The sequence below is a fragment of the Schistocerca serialis genome, chromosome 9 (assembly GCF_023864345.2).
Source record: "Schistocerca serialis cubense isolate TAMUIC-IGC-003099 chromosome 9, iqSchSeri2.2, whole genome shotgun sequence".
Lineage (NCBI taxonomy): Eukaryota > Metazoa > Arthropoda > Insecta > Orthoptera > Acrididae > Schistocerca > Schistocerca serialis.
The window spans coordinates 496521571-496535402 of record NC_064646.1 but is presented as its reverse complement, the minus strand read 5'-3'; the positions used below and the strand labels follow the sequence as shown (position 1 = coordinate 496535402).

Here is a 13832-nt window from a genome sequence, read left to right as displayed (position 1 = left end):
TCACTGACAATACTGAACTTTGAGAAATACATACATGTGTCGCAAGCAAAAGGCGACATGCCATATCATCAATGTCCTTCAGTATAACGATTCCTAAGTCAAGTGAAGTAATACGGTGGATGCTTCTACCCGGGTCGCTAGTCTAAACGCTCCTGTAGAACTGGGCCGCGACCAATCGGGAGCGACGCTTATGTCCTCTTCGCATAGAGGCCGATGCCGTCGCGTTGTCGAGCTGGAGAGGGGTCGGTCAGCGTGGAACTGGCTGCCGTCGTCTTCACAGCCCTGTTCTAATGTTTCCGACTGGCTTGCCGACGCTTGACTTTACGCCAGAACAATATGCAGGGTGTTACAAAAAGGTACGGCCAAACATTCAGGAAACATTTCTCACACACAAAGAAAGAAAATATGTTATGTGGACATGTGTCCGGAAACGCTTACATTCCATGTTAGAGCTCATTTTATTACTTCTCTTCAAATAACATTAATAATTGAATGGAAACACACTGCAACAGAGCGTACCAGCGTGACTTCAAACACTTTGTTACAGGAAATGTTCAAAATGTCCTCCGTTAGCGAGGATACATGCATCCACCCTGCGTCGCATGGAATCCCTGATGCGCTGATGCAGCCCTGGAGAATGGCGTATTGTATCACCGCCGTCCACAATACGAGCACGAAGAGTCTCCACATTTGGTACCGGGGTTGCGTAGACAAGAGCTTTCAAATGCCCCCATAAATGAAAGTCAAGAGGGTTGAGGTCAGGAGAGCGTGTAGGCCATGGAATTGGTCCGCCTCTACCAATCCATCGGTCACCGAATCTGTTGTTGAGAAGCGTACGAACACTTCGACTGAAATCTGCAGGAGCTCTATCGTGCATGAACCACATGTTGTGTCGTACTTGTAAAGGCACAGGTTGTAGCAGCACAGCTAGAGTATCCCGTATGAAATCATGATAACGTGCTCCATTGAGCGTAGGTGGAAGAACGTGGGGCCCAATCGAGACATCACCAACAATGCCTGCCCAAACGTTCACAGAAAATCTGCGTTGATGACGTGATTTCACAATTGCGTGCGGATTCTCGTCAGCCCACACATGTTGATTGTGAAAATTTGCAATTTGATCACGTTGGAATGAAGCCTCATCCGTAAAGAGAACATTTGCACTGAAATGAGGATTGACACATTGTTGGATGAACCATTTGCACAAGTGTACCCGTGGAGGCCAATCAGCTGCTGATAGTGCCTGCACACGCTGTACATGGTACGGAAACAACTGGTTCTCCCGTAGCACTCTCCATACAGTGACGTGGTCAACGTTACCTTGTACAGCAGCAACTTCTCTGACGCTGACATTAGGGTTATCGTCAACTGCACGAAGAACTGCCTCGTCCATTGCAGGTGTCCTCGTCGTTCTAGGTCTTCCTCAGTCGCGAGTCATAGGCTGGAATGTTCCGTGTTCCCTAAGACGCCGATCAATTGCTTCGAACGTCTTCCTGTCGGGACACCTTCGTTCTGGAAATGTCTCGATACAAACGTACCGCGCCACGGCTATTGCCCCGTGCTAATCCATACACATAATGGGCATCTGCCAACTCCGCATTTGTAAACATTGCACCGACTGCAAAACCACGTTTGTGATTAACACTAACCTGTTGATGCTACGTACTGATGTGCTTGATGTACTGTAAAGCAATGAGTCGCATGTCAACACAAGCACCGAAGTCAACATTACCTTCCTTCAATTGGGCCAACTGGCGGTGAATCGAGGAAGTACAGTACATACTGAGAGAACTAAAATGAGCCCTAACATGGAAATTAAGCGTTTCCGGACACATGTCCACATAACATCTTTTCTTTATTTTTGTGTGAGGAATGTTTCCTGAAAGTTTGTCCGTACCTTTTTGTAACACCCTGTATACACTTCACATATACATTTGGCAACTGCGAAGTATTGCCGGGATATAACTCATGTGCGGACAGCAACGCACGTCGAAACGCTGTAACTTGGTGTGAGGTGTTTCGAACAATACGTCACGTGCTGAGAGTGGCGAGGGCAGAGAAACAGCTGCCTGAACTGGCGGACGGCCTCGTAACGTCGGCTGGTGGTTGCCGTCCGCGCCGCGCCGTTTGTCGTGTCAGGGGCACCTGCAGGCAGGGCTGCGCGGTCGGTTCTCGTAACACAGAGCAGGCAGCAGCCGGCCAACGCTCAAAACGCTGTTTACTAACAACAAATGGAGCCGTTGCCACTTCATCATCTAAAGGTTCTTCTCGTTAGATTTACATGTCGATTATGTCGTACATGTAACATTCACTGACTGTCGCTATGGCTCAAGTTCCTCGAGATGGTGGCGCTCTACAGAACAAAAGGTGCAAGAGAAAGGATTGCTGTACTGTTATAGGAACCAACATCAAATTCAAATAACAAAAACAAATTTCTTGGGTAAAAGATACGTTACTCTTTTGTTGCATTAAACATTCTGATATACAGCACTGCTGACTGCATGTACAGCGCGCGCTATATGCAATTTTAAACGAGCAGTACAGCCGCTCGAATACCAACTTATGTGCCTGAAACTGGTAAAGGCGCTGTTTTTACTCAATACCTACCCTGAAGCGCCAAAGAAACTGCTATAGGCATCCTTATTCAAATACAGAGATATGTAAACAGGCAGAATACGGTGCTGCTGTCGGCAACGCCTATATAAGGCAACAAGTGTCTGGCGCAGCTATTAGATCGGTTACTGCTGCTACAATGGAGGGTCATCAAGATTTAAGTGAGTTTGAACGTGCTGTTACAGTCGGCGCACGAGCGATGGGACTCGGCATCTACGACGTAGCGATGAAGTGCGGATTTTCCCGTACGACCATTTCACGAGTCTACCGTGAATATCAGGAATCTGGTAAAACATGAAATCTCCGACATCGCTGCGGCCGGAAAAAGGTCCTGCATGAACGGGACCAACGTGACAGAAGTGCAACACTTCCCTAAATTGCTGCAGATTTCAATACTGGGTCATCAACAAGTGTCAGCGTGCGAACCATCTGGAGCAAAAGGTCCATTCGTGCACGCTTGATAATTGCACGACACAGAGCTATACGAGTCGCCTGGGCCCGTCAACGCCGACATTGGACTGTCGGTGACTGCAACCATATTGCCTGGCCGCACGAGTCTCGTTTCAAATTCTATCGAGCGGATGGATGTGTACGGCTATGGAGACAACCTCATGAAGCCATGGACCTTGAACGTCGGCAGGTGACTGTTCAGGCTGGTGGAGGCTTTGTAACGGTGTGAGGCGTGTGCAGTTGAAGTGATATGGGACCCCTGATACGCCAACTTACGAGTCTGACAGGCGACACGTACGTAAGCATCCTCACCTCCATCCATTCATGTGAATTGTGCATTCCGACCAACTTGGCGGTTCCAGCAGGACAATGCGACACCCCACATGTCCAGAATTGCTACAGTGTACCTCCAGAAACACTCTTCTGAGTTTAAACACTTCCGCTGGCCACCAAACTCTCCAAACGTGAACATTATTGAGCATATCTTGGATGCCGAGTAACCTGCTGTTCAGAAGAGATCTCTACCCCCTCGCACTCTTACGGATTTTCGGACAGCCCTGCAGGATTCATGGTGTAAATTGCCTCCAGAATTACTTCAGACATTGCTCGAACAGTGCTCGGGTATACTGCGGGTTCGTAGTGTCCAACGGGCACAATATTCCGGCGATCAGACATGTCGCCATCGTCAGGTGCGCTGACGAACTGAGCTCCTGAGGGCGGGCGGCCGATTCAAATCCCCTCCCCCCGCGGGCCGCTCTCTTCGCCGTCCGATCCGCGCGCCGGCGGTCGCGAAGACGTGGGCGTCGGAATCGGTCGTAGCGTCGATGTGCTTGCTACGTCCGCCCTGGTCGTCAGTTCGTACTTCTTGCTGAGAGTCTTCTTACATTCAATGCCGGGTCCCAAGCCTTGCTGAGATTGTAGCCGCAATCTCTTCGCGACCACCGGCGCGCGGGCGCGGACGGCGAAGAAAGCGGCCCGCGGGGGAGGGGATTTAAATCGGCCGCCCGCCCTCAGGAGCTCAGTTCGTCAGCGCACCTGACGATGGCGACATGTCTGATCGCCGAAACACTGTGCCCGTTGGACACTATGAACCGGAAGTATACCCGTGGCCTGTTCGAGCAACAAATACGCCGGGAGAAACTGAAGAACCACACTTCAGACATTAGTCGAGTCCATGCCAAGTCGTGTTGCGGCACTTCTGCGTGTTCGCGGGGGGCCCTACGCGATATTAGGCAGGTGTATCCGTTTCTTAGGTCTTCAGTGCAGGATTATTAACGGTTCCCAGTCACAGTACTCACTTTATTGTAAGCTTTAACCCGTATTTTCATGCAGCTACCGTTCCACTTTGTCAATTTTCGACAAAACAGCCACAATGTGAAACCATACACACTGTAAAGCATCGCCTGGGCAAGTCAGATGTCGTCGATGGACGTCATTACTGCACCTGGCCATTGCACACTCTGGACCGTTCACATAAATACTCCACCAGGCCTCTTATGGTGCCTCCCACCCCGCCCCCCCCCCCCCCTGCCCCGTCATACAGTGGTTAGCACACTGACTCGCATTCGGGAGGACGACGGTACAATACCGAGTCCGGCCATGGTGATTTTAAGTTTTCCGGGATTTACCTAAATCGCTTCAGGAAAATGCCGGGATGATTCTTTTGAAAGTGCACGGCAGACTTCCTTTCCCACCCTTCCCTAATCCGAGCTTTTGTTCCCATCTCTAATGACCCAATTGTCGGGGAGACTGTAAACACTATTCTCCTCCTCCTGATTCCCCCCCAGCTGCTCCCGTCGCGGGAAGAACAATGCCGGGTAAGCTTCCGTGTGCTCTCGAATCTCTCTAATTTGACCTTTATGTCCTTCCCGCGAGATATACGTAGGAGGAAGCAATATACTCATTGATTCTTCTAGGAACGTATGACGCTCTCGGACCTTTCAACAGCAAACCACACCATGGTGCGGAACGCCTCTCTTGCAGCGTCTGCCACTGGCGTTGACTGGGCACCTCCGTCTCGCTTTCGTGCTTACTAAGTGAAGCTGTAACGAGACGTGCTGCTCTTCTTTGAATCTTCTCTATCAGTCCTGTCTCGTACAGGTCCCATACTAAAGAGCAATACTCAAAAATTGGTCGAACGAGTGTTTTGTAAGCTGGCTCCTTTGTGCGTGAACTACACGCCCTGAGGATTTTTCAGTCCAGTACCCGCCTGTCCTGCCATAAGTTTTGTGTGGCCACTCCACTTTAAATCGCTCCAACGTACGTTGTGATCTTCACTCCGAAGACCGCTTTTTGACGCAGCCCTCCACGTTAATCTATGCTGTGCAAGTGTCTTCCTCCCCAGCAACTACTGCAACCTGCGTTCATTTGAACCCACTAACTTTATTCGTCCCATTGCCTCCCTCTACAATTGTTACCCCCCAACACAGTTCCCTCAATACCAAATAGACAATTCCTTGCTGTCTCAGAGTTTCTCCTATGAGCCGACCTCTTGTTTTAGTAAGATTGTGGCATAAATTTATTTTTCCCCAATTAGATTCAGTACATTCTCATCAATTGCTAGATGTACGAGGTTTGTCCGGAAAATACGTATAAAAGTTGAATAATGTCTTTACGTTACAGGTTGCAGTCACCGCCAGGTGGGACTACTGCTGTAATCAATCCCGTCAACGCTCAGTTCGAGTCAGAGCACTCTGCGTGAAGGTGGGAGTGTGCGGCAGCTTGTTGACAGTTACCCTTTTTCACCTGCCGTCGGCATGGAGCTCTCTCTAATTGAGGAACAGTGCGTCAACATCAAGTTTCTTGCAAAGCTAGGCAAGAATGACCGTGAGATTTTTGAGTGTTTGAAACAGGTTTACGGAGACAATTCTCTGAAGGAACCAACCGTGAACAAGTGGTTAAAAAGGTTCCGGGATGGCCGAGAAGAAGTGCACGATGACCCTCGCCCAGGACGCCCGTCGACATCAAGTTCCGATGCAAATGTTGAACGAATTCGGGCTTGTGTCCTTAAAGACCGTAGATTGACAGTCAGAATGATTGCTGACGAGCTGTCAATCCCCAAAACAATAGTTCACGAAATCCTGACACAAAAACTTGTAATGAAGAAATCCGCCAGAACAGAAAGCAAAGAGGGTTGAGTGCTGTGAGGATTGGTTGGAAGCAAAGGAACGAGGGGACTTTCTCAACCGAGTCATCACTGGAGACGAGTCCTGGTTTTACGAATTCGATGTATAGCTCAAATCTCAAAGCAAGGAATGGAAACTAGCAGGAGAACCGAGAACAAAAAAGTCGCGAAAATCAAGGTCCAATGTGAAGACAATGTTGATTGTTTTCTGTCATTCTAGGGGCATTGTTCACAAATTTGTCCCTCCCGGCCAGAGAGTGAACGGAAAATTTTACGTTGAAGTTATGACACGTCTAGAGCTCGTGTGGCCCGAGTTCGACCGGAGTTGGCAAAAGTGGGCAAGTGGATCCTTCACCACGACAATGCGCCCCCTCACACGTCGCTCGTTGTGCGCGAGTTTCTGGCCCGAAGCTCAATCACCGTGACAGACCACCCGCCTTATTCACCCGATTAAGCCCCGTGTGACTTCTTCATGTTCCCGAAATGCAAAATGGTGCTTCCGGGGCGGCACTTAGGAGATGTGGAAGCCATCAAGGCGGAAACGACACGGCAACTGAACAACATCGCAACTGAAGACTTTCAACAATTTCATCAACAATGGAAACGGCGTTGGCAGAAGTGTATCGCGTCTCAGGGCGAGTACTTCGAAGGAGACCATATTGTAATACCTGAATAATTGTAAAATAAAGTTATTATTCAACTTTTATACGTATTTTACGGACAAACCTCGTACATCTTCAGCCAACTGCAGGTGGTCGCACATGTCGGTACTAATGATGTGACTCGGTTTGGATCGGATTCTATCCGATTACGGGCGGCTACCTAAAGTGGAGAAGACCGCCAATATGACTTGCGAGGTGACGGGAGAGCTGACCCTATGTAGCGTCGTCGCCACCGTCGACTGCGGACCCGCGGTACAGAGCGGAGTAGGTGGTCTGAATCAGACGCTCTGACGCTTCTGCGGCGGTACAGGTCGTAGATTGCTTGCGTCACAGGGTGGTGGGATTTGGGGTTCTGCTAAACAGGTCGGCGGTCCACAATACACAGGAGGCTGCTACACTGGTAACGAGGGCTGTGCCGACTGGACAGCAAGGTATTTTATGTTGGATGGTTTCGGGAAAGTATAGAAAGAGCGTCAGGCAAGGGCAACTACAGGACGAGGGAAGACCTATCAACGATCTATACTGTACTTGTAAAATGTTGTACCTGCGTTGGGAAAGAACCGGGGCCCCGAGAGCCAATACACAGCACTGAAACTCCAATGGTTATAGCTGCGGAGACCTGACTTAAGCTTAGCTGAAATTTGTACAGAGGAGCTGACGGTTTTCAGAAAGATGGTGGTGTGTCTGTTGCTGTTAAAAGTAGTTTATCTTGTAGCAAAATTTGAATCAGATAGCTCCTGTGAGTTGGTATGGATAGAGGATATACTTGACAACCAGAATAAATTAATAATTACTTCCTTTTAGCAACCCGCCGACTCGGATGATTGAGCTGCTAAACAGTTCAAACGAAACTTGACTACCATATCAAATAGGTACCCATTCATACAATTAAAGTTGGTGATAACTTCAGTCTATCCTCGATATGTTAGTGAAAATACATGCTTAAAGACGGTGATAAGCATAAAACATGGATAAAAATCATACTAAACGCCATTTTAGAAAATTATTTTAAGCAGCTAGTTCAGCAGCCCATTCGAAGTGTAAATGTATGCAAAACATACCTGACCTCTTAGCAACAAATAATCCTGCGCAATAGGGAGAACATCATGAAGATAGGGTATTCGGTTTTGCTAGAATGGCTAACAGCCAAATCCACCAAAAACAGAAACAACATACATCTATTTGAGAAGGACATAAAAATTTGCTTGACACCAAACTGACTATGTAGCGTAGGCGAGATGTGGCTTAAATCCAAAGAAACTGTGTCGACGGCAAACTGAGATATACTCTCTATGACAGTACAAACAACGCACCACGAAGGAATTATCCGAATGGGGCGAAAATCGGTAGATGTTGTCTACAAATACAAACAAATTATTCTAATTTCAGAAAAATTGGATGACTTACTAAAGAGAAGGAGCTTCACAAACTCAGCAAGTCAATAACGCTTTGCTCCACATCTGACCCTCATGAAAGCAGTTTTCGGCTTAGCACTGGTCGATACAGCTGTTGGATGACCTCCTGAAGGATGTCGTGTCGAATACTCTCCAACTGGCGCGTTAAGTAGTCAGAACCCCGAGATGGCTGGCAGGCTCTGCCCCATTATGGGCAGACGTTCTCTGTTGGTGGGAAATCCAGCGACTTTGCTGGTCACGGCAGAGAAAACTGTAATCAATTATTTGTGTGTACATGCACATCACACATACCGATATTCGTCCCATTCAGATAATTCCTTCCTGGTGCGTCGTTTCCTTTTTGGTCTTAGAGAGTATACGAGCGTAGCAAACAAATTGTCACAACACTGTTGTGGAAGCAACAAAAATGCATGGCGAATTTGAAAGAACACAAATCCCAAGAGCGGCGATGTTTCACTGCAGCTCTAAGCTTAGCGCAAACTTCAATGCTAGATGCTTTTAATCGATTCCAAAATGACATACTGTCTCTAAATCTGACAGAAAATCTAAAGAGAATCTGATCGTATGTACAGTACACCAGAGACAAGACACTTCACTGCACGCTAGAAACTATAATGTTACTGATGACAGTGCCACTAAAACAGTGTTACCGGACATCGTTTTCCGAAATTCCGTCACCAAAGAAAACGATGTAAATGTCCACGAGTTCGGATCGAGAAAAACTGACAAAATGAGCAACTCAGAAGCATGTATCCTCGATGTAGCGAAGTAACCTACATCCTTAATAAAAGCACGTATTGGGGACCAAACAGTACACGAATGAGGTCCGTTCCAGAGTATGCTAATACAACTGCGGCCCACCTAGCAGTCATAAACAACGGCTTGCCTGACGAAAGATCAGTATGAAAAATATGTAAAGTTGCAGAGACCACACCAATACTCAAGAAAGGAAACAGGAGTAATCCGATGAATTACAGACCAACACAACTGGCGTCGGTTTGCAGTACGATTTTGGAACATATGCTCTGTTCGAGCATTATCAAATACGTCGAAGAAAACAGTGTATTGACACATAGTCCACACGGATTCAGAAAATATTCTTGTGAAACATAGCTCTTTATTCACACGAAGTAATAAGTGCTATCAACATGGCATCTCAAATTATTCCATATTTTTAGATTAACAAAAGGCTTTTGATACCGTTTGTCACAAGAGACTTCTAATGAAACTGCTTGCCTATGGAGTATCACTTCAGTTGTGCGACTGGGATTCGTGATTTCCAGTCAGAGGGTTGACAGTACGTAGTAATCGAGGAAAATCATCGAGTAAAACAAAGTGAAATCTGGCGTTCACCGAGGAAGTGTTACAGCCTCTTTTCTGTTCCAACTGTTGGGGGAGAATCTGAGCAGCCACGTTAGACTGTGTGCAGATGACGCTGTCATTTACCGTCTCGTAATGTCATCAGAAAATGAAACAAACTGCAAAATCACTACGACACGATATCTGTATGCTGCGAAAAGTAAATTTCGGTTATGTGATAAATCACACTAATTCAAAGGCTGTCAGTTCACCTAAATACGTAGGAATAACAATCACGAAAACCTAAATTTGAACGATCCCGTAGAGAATGTTGTAGGGAAGGCAAACCAAAGCTCGCATTTTATTGGCAGAACACTCAGGAGATGCAACAGATGTGCTAAAGAGGCTGCCTGCACTACGCTTTTCCGTCCACTGCTAGGGTATTGCTGGGCAACACGGCATCCTTATCCGACAGAACTGGCGGACGGCATCGGAAACGTCCGAAGAAGGGCACCTCGTTTTGTATTATCGCGATATAGGGGAGAGAATATTGTGGATAACAGACGAGATGGGATGTCAATTATTGAAACAAAGGCGATTTTCGGAGAGATTTTTTCACGATATTTCAATCACCTACTTTCTCCTCTGAAAGGGAAAATATTTTATTGTTGCCAACGTACATGGGAACAAATGGTGATCGTAATAAAATAGGATGAATCATAGCTCGTGCAGAAAGATCTGGGTGTTCATTTTATGCAACCGCTGTTATGAGAGTGAAACGGCGGAGAAATAGTCTGAAGCAGGTTCTAAGAACGCCCTGCCAGGCACTTACGTAAGAATTGCAAAGAAGACTCTTTAGTAGCACCACGTTTCAAAATATTCGATTTTCTTATTGTCTGAAGTGATTACTGTCTACGCTTCGGTTCCACACAAGGCTACATTCCCGCAAAAACTTTCAGAAAAAGACTTCCTGATAGTTAAATTTATATTGGATGGTACGAATTTTCACTTTTTCATAAATGATTTCGTTGCTATAGGCAGTCTCCATTTTGTATCTCCTCTATTTTGACCATCATCAGTTATTCTGCTGCCTAAATACCAGAATTCATCAAATACAGTTTTTATTTCTTCTCCCTGAATTTTAAATCCTTTTCCAAGTCGTTTGTTCTTCTTCTTTTTTTTTTCACAGCTTGGTCAGTGTACAGATGGAGTGACACAGGGGATAGGCTGCGACCCTGTATCACTGCACTGTCAACCACTGGCTCTTCTTCATGTCCCTCAACTCATAACTGGCGTCTGGCTGCTGCACAAATTTTGAATAACGGTCCGCACCTCGTGTTCTATCCCTGTAACTTTCAGGATTTCGAAGAGTGTTTTCCGGTCAACATCTCTCTAAATCTACAAGTGCCATAAACATTCTACGCTATAAGACAAGTTGTAGGCAGGCTCAGCACTACCTCGCGCGTTGCTCCACTTCTCCAGAAACCGACCTTTATCTTCCCGGAGGTTGGCTTCGACCAGATTTTCCATTATTGTCAGCATTGCGCGACAATGACTTACGCCTAGATACTGAGTGGATGTAACTGGCGCTTGTGATTTTGCTAAACCCGTGTAATAATACAATAATAGGTATTTCCGATGGAGATATTTTGTTCTGATGCGTTTATTGCGATATGTGACGTTGCGGAACGGTCGAAGTTGGAGTTTTAAAAGTCATCATCAATTACGTGAATGGCCTCTGCATGCTGTGACCCCTTCACTGCGGTGTGTAATTAGCACAAGAGCAATTACTGCATCGTTTCCTTTTCTCACCAACGAATAACTCCTGACAGGGCTGTGAACAATACTGCAACCTTTGTTTTTTCGGGGAACTAATAACTTTTGAAAAGACCTGTGTTATGCAGCTCGTTAGAATGAAATTACAATGAAATTAACACCATTAGCTGCTTACAGGCGTGACATACGTCAACGGGGACAGATGAAAATGTGTGCCCCCACCGGGACTCGAACCTCGGATCTCCTGCTTACATGGCAGACGATCTATCCATCTGAGCCACCGAGAACACAGAGGATAGCGCGACTACAGGGATTTATCTCTGGCACGCCTCCCGCGAAACCCACATTCTTAACGTATTGTCCCGCACTACATTCGTAGTGCCCCCGCCCATTATACTCATTACTCACGACGCGTTGCCGATTCCCGCAAGAGTTCGGACATCTCTGAAAGAACAGATACCATCTTAGTAAATATATAGTTAAGGCTCACCGGCCACTTGACCATCTTCTTCTTCTGTGCGAATGCACAAACAGTGCCCGAACTCTTACGGGAATCGGCAACGCGGCGCGAGTAATGAGTATAATGGGCGGGGGCACTACGAATGTAGTGCGGGACAATACGTTGAGAACGTGGGTTTCGCGGGAGGCGTGCCAGAGATAAATCCCTGCAGTCGCACTATCCTCTGTGTTCTCGGTGGCTCAGATGGATAGAGCGTCTGCCATGTAAGCAGGAGATCCCGGGTTCGAGTCCCGGTCGGGGCACACATTTTCATCTGTCCCCGTTGACGTATGTCAACGCCTGTAAGCAGCTAAGGGTGTTCACTTCATTGTAAAGACCTGTGATTACTCCACGCAGGAAATTGAAGAGCATTCGCCACTAATGCGTCGGTGGCCGTAAGGCGAGGTGTTTCTGGTAACAGGACAGCGCCGCACTGCACAGGGGCTCTCGACACGAGTGACGAGAGTTTTCGGAATGCCACCGTCGAGTGCTGTACGGGCTCACAGCAGCTATGCCACCTGTCCGCCGTTGAGGCACGGGCGGCAATGGCAGCGCTGATGCTGGTGCCTGCGATCCCACAGTACCACGGCTAAGTGCCCCAAGTGCAGCAGGTATATTAACAACTACTGTTTTTTTTTAACATTCCTGAGCAGCGCATTCGATAAATGAAAAGAACTATTACTTCGTAACAACGCACTTACTCACCGCTGACAGCCTGCACAGTGCTCGAGTAGGGGCCGTCAGCAAGCAGGCCGCTAAAATCAACTAATCAGCTTTCAGCGTTGCCAGTACTTCATCATCTCAAATGTCAGTTAAAATTCAGAGAAGTTTATTAGATGTCTGGAGTATGATCGAGTCCTATCCGAAAGTAAATTCTCTGCCGGTCCTTACGGAAAAATATAGTGAAAAGTATCGTTACAAGAAATGTTCACGTAAAAAAAAAATTGTTTTACTTCAACTATTTGAAACAGCCAGCAACTCTGATACATCTCAACTGGAAAAATGTATAAAAATTCTCAAAAATTATAGATGCATCCGATACATATTTTATCGCGAAAAGATAAAATATTCGGAGATAAAAAATAAAATTCCGTAGGAGGAGTCAAGATGTTTCGCCTGTGTAATGAAAACCGTCGCTGACGAATTTGCGTTTTCTTGGGCATCGTCTTAACTTCCAGCGACGAAGTTGTTAAAAAAAGCATAAAATTAATTTTGTTAACATCTGAGACGTCATTATTCTACCATGTCATTTAAGACAGCAATTTACGTACGAGAGACTCCATATCTGACAGCGCATGAGCACCTGCTGGGGGCCTCCAGCATTCTGCTTCCCAGGGTTGGCGCTAACAAGGCCGAGAATATTCCCTACCTTCCAAAACCACATCTGCAGCTGTTTCAGACTCTTCGCCCAAAACACCGATAAACACTATACAAAAGTCACAATATGTATTTTTAGACCATTTGCCTTGGAGTCGTCCTAAATACTTTTGTTCGTATTATTTGGCGAAAGCCACTTTGCGTCCAGACAAACGACAGATTTATCATCCGCCGCATGTATTAAATGGTGTGTTAAAGAAATCATTAAATGAAGTAAATGTATAGTGCGGAAAATTTTACTTCTCGAGGCGGAAATATCCCTTCTTGCCGTAATAAATTTCAGTTCACAGTCTCACTTCCAGAACTGGAACCGATATCTTCTAGTATCCGGAGAACGCACATTCCCGATCCCTTACACGCGATTCTGTGTTGTTCGGCGGCGAGTAACGTGGCCATAGGGCACTCTCCCGTAAGTCGATATTACAACATCAAATTTCTTTGACAAAGTTGATTTGCCCAATATATTTGACGCTGTGTAATAGAGAACTTTCATCAAATGTCGCCTTTCGTTCAAATTCTTTGATCAAATCTAAACCGACGCTCTAGATTTGATCAAAGAAAGTACTCATCTTCCGTTTACTCAATGACAAATGCAGCCGCTTGGAGCGCTGGCACCG

General features: G+C 46.5%; 1 protein-coding gene and 1 non-coding gene across 2 annotated transcripts in view; one reads left to right on the top strand and one right to left on the bottom strand.

Annotated features, from left to right (window-relative positions):
• LOC126418703 (serine/threonine-protein kinase SIK3) overlaps window positions 1-13832 on the bottom strand; it is a 496441-nt gene that overhangs the window by 395243 nt on the left and 87366 nt on the right.
• On the top strand, window positions 12027-12101 carry Trnat-ugu (transfer RNA threonine (anticodon UGU)). The gene has a single exon. It is a non-coding gene; the product is annotated as a tRNA-Thr (tRNA).